The 3,692-nt window shown below is 41.1% G+C and overlaps 1 non-coding gene across 1 annotated transcript; it reads left to right on the top strand.

Annotated features, from left to right (window-relative positions):
* The first annotated feature begins 2,801 nt into the window (after positions 1-2,801).
* LOC127099278 (small nucleolar RNA R71) lies at positions 2,802-2,908 on the top strand. The gene has a single exon (XR_007793801.1). It is a non-coding gene; the product is annotated as a small nucleolar RNA R71 (small nucleolar RNA).
* Positions 2,909-3,692: the final 784 nt, after the last annotated feature.

The following is a 3,692-nucleotide window of genomic DNA, read 5'->3' as shown; positions in this document are numbered from 1 at the left end:
TGAAGCGTCGGTAGAAACCGGCGTGTCCAAGGAAACTACGGACTTCTCTAACTGTCTTAGGAGGGTTAAGGTTTTCTATAACTTCTATTTTTGCTTTATCGACCTCAATGCCTCTTTCAGATATTATATGTCCTAACACTATGCCTTCTTTGACCATAAAGTGGCACTTCTCCCAGTTTAACACTAGGTTAACTTCTACGCATCTCTCTAGGATTTTCTCAAGGTTAATAAGGCAGTCTTCAAAGTCTAATCCACACACCGAGAAGTCGTCCATGAATACTTCCATGATTCCGTTGAGATAATCTGCGAAGATTGACATCATACAACGTTAGAAAGTAGCTGGCGCATTATAGAGTCCAAACGGAGTTCGTCTGTAAGCAAACGTTCCGTAGGGACAGATAAAGATTGTTTTCTCTTGATCCTCGGGGTGAATGGGTATTTGGAAAAATCCAGAATATCCATCAAGATGACAAAAGTAAGAGTGTCTGGCAAGACGCTCAAGCATTTGATCTATGAATGGAAGGGGGAAATGGTCTTTCCTAGTTGCCTTATTTAGCTTCCTATAATCTATGCACATACGCCATCCGCCTTCTATGCGTTTAACGACGTGCTCTCCTTTTTCGTTCTGCACAACTGTGATGCCTCCCTTATTGGGTACCACATGTACAGGACTTACCCACTTACTATCAGAGATCTGATAGATTATACCAGCTTCCAGTAGTTTAAGGACTTCCTTCTTTACTACCTCGCTCATCACAGGGTTTATTCTTCTCTAGAAGGTTTTGAATCCTCCTCTAGTGAGATCCGGTGCATACATATGGATGGGCTAATACCTTTTAAACCAGAGATGTTGTACCCTAAGGCAGAGGGGTATTTTCTTAAAATGTTCAAGAGTCGATTTGTCTCGTCTTGGTTTAAGGTGGCACTAACTATTACTGGGCGGTTCATTTCTTCATCCAGGAACTCATATCTTAGGTTCTTGGGTAGTTCCTTAAGTTCTTGGGCTGGTTTTTGAGAATTAGGTGAAGGGTCTGGAGTAAGATCCAGACATTCGTTATTGTGAGGTTCTGTTTCCTCTAACTCGTCATCCTTTTCATTCGGGTTTGAAAGTGGTTCGATCTTGGGTTCTCCCTGATCAAATTCTTTTATGCACTCATCTATGATATTGACCGCATAACATGCGTCTCCTAGAATTGCTGCCATCAGGAATTTCGAAAGAATGAAATCGATCTTTTCATCTCCTACTTCGAAGGTTAATTTCCCTCTTTTGACATCTATTATAGCTCCGGCTGTTGATAAGAATGGTCTACCTAGAAGGATAGGGATATCTTCGTCTTCTTTTATATCCATGACCACAAAGTTTGTTGGAATATAAAGTTGACCGATCCTAACTGGAATGTCTTCTAAAATGCCTATGGGATACTTAACAGACCTATCGGCTAATTGAACGGACATCTTAGTTGGTTGCAATTCCCCTAGGTTTAACCTCTTACATACAGCTAAGGGAATTAAACTTACACTAGCGCCTAAGTCTAGGAAAGCTTTGTCGATCACATGGTTTTCTAAAATGCAAGGTATATAAAAACTGCCAGGGTCTTTCTCCTTCTTAGCAAGTTTATCCTCAGAAATAAAGTTGCATTCCAAGGGTTTTGGATCGTCGAGCCTACGCTTGTTAGTTAAGATATCTTTGAGAAATTTGGCGTAAGACGGGATTTGGGTGATAGCTTCGGTGAAAGGAATCTCTACATGAAGCTTTTCTATCACTTTTATAAATTTTTGATATTGGTTATTGACTTTGGTTTGTTTAAGTATTTACGGATATGGGATTGGTCGTTTGCACGGGTGGTGGTTTGTAAGTTTTATCCTTGGCTTCACCTTCTTGGTTGGTTTGTTTCTCGGATTCCTCTAGTTCCTCTTCTTGGTTGTTAGAAGTTTTGGACTCACTCATTGCTGGGTTTTGAGGCCCTTCGTAAGCGGTCCCACTTTGTAACGAGATAGTGTTAGCTTGCCCTTGAGGGTTTGGTTGAGGTTGTCTAGGAAATTGGCCTCCAGGGGTAGTTTGTGGGGCTTGGTTTTGTGCTACCTGTGAGATATGGGTTTCAAGCATCTTGTTATGAGTGATTATCTGATCAACCTTGGTTCCTAATTGCGTTATAAGTTTGTTCACGTGAATGTTTTGGTTTAGGAATTCTTTATTTTGCTGAGTCTGGCCCGATATAAAGCTTTCCATGATCTTCTCAAGGTTAGACTTCTGGGGCACAACTTGCATAGGTTGGTTTGGTTTTTGGGCTTGATAACCTTGCGGTCTCTGAGGTGCATTATTTTGGATAGGGTTCTGGTTTTTATAGGAGAAATTCGGATGATTCTTCCATCCAGGGTTGTAAGTGTTTGAAAATGGGTTACCTTGGGCGTAATTCACTTGGTCAGTATTTAGTTCGTTCAAAAGGTTACACTCCGCCGATTCATGTCCTTTGGATCCACAGAGTTCCCACTCTGTGTGGACTACTGCTATGGTGTTAGTGTTTGTAGACATATGTTCGATCCTAAGGGCTAAAGTGTCCATTTTCGCCTGCATCATGTCTAGAGAGCTTACCTCATGTACTCCACCTTGGGCCTCCTTTTTCTCTATTGATGCTCGTTCAGTTCCCCATTGATAATGGTTTTGGGCCATATCCTCAATTAGATCACAAGCTTCTGGATAAGGTTTGTTCATCAGCGCGCCACCTGCGGCAGCGTCGATGCTCATCTTGGTGTTATAATGGAGTCCATTGTAAAAGGTGTGAACCATCAGCCATTGTTGTAGGCCATGGTGTAGGAAGACTCTTAATAGCTCTTTATATCTCTCCCAAGCTTCGAAAAGCGATTCTCCTTGGTTTTGAGCAAATCTAGTTATTTGGTTTCGAAGAACAACAGTCTTGCAAGGGGGAAATATCTAGCAAGGAATACTCTCCTAAGGTCTTCCCAGGTAGTTATTGAATTGGCTGGAAGTGAATCTAGCCATGAACGTACTATATCCCTGAGGGAGAAAGGAAATAATCTTAAACGGATCACATTGGGTGAAGTGTCGTTAGATTTAAAGGTGTCGGCTAGTTGGATAAAAACATTTAAATGTTGATTCGAGTTCTCGGTAGCGAGTCCTGGGTATTGGTTTTGTTGTACTAATTGTAACAAAGACGATTTTAGTTCGAAATTGTTAGCAGGTATAAGGGGGTTTACTATACTCGAACTAGGTTCCTCATTAGAGGGTTGGGCAAACTCCTTAAGAGGTCGCCTATCGCGATTCTCGGCCATAGCTTTCTTAATTCGGATGAGTAAGAGGTGTGTACGAGTATAACATTCGGGTTCCGCTAAAGGATCTACTAAATTTCTGGTACTACGGGTTCTTTCCATTTACCGGCTAAAAATGCCTTAGTCTATACGGTGTAACAACAGGGTACGGTATTTGATGAAGTTGGTCCCCAGCAACGGCGCCAAAAACTTGATCGTTGTGATTCGCAAGTGCACGAATAACTTCAAAGTAATATAAAAGAATATCGATCCCATAGAGACCAATCATCAATCTATCGAATATTATCGTTACGATGTTTATCTAAGGCGGTATAAAAGAGATATTTGGTTTGCAAAATAATGGTAAATAATAAATGCAGGTAAAGACAGGTTGAATGTAATTCACGTCAGTTAAGTGATGTTTC

This window comes from Lathyrus oleraceus, chromosome 6, assembly GCF_024323335.1.
Source record: "Lathyrus oleraceus cultivar Zhongwan6 chromosome 6, CAAS_Psat_ZW6_1.0, whole genome shotgun sequence".
NCBI lineage: Eukaryota > Viridiplantae > Streptophyta > Magnoliopsida > Fabales > Fabaceae > Lathyrus > Lathyrus oleraceus.
Note: the sequence above shows the minus strand (reverse complement) of the source record. Positions and strands in the feature narration are given on the sequence as shown.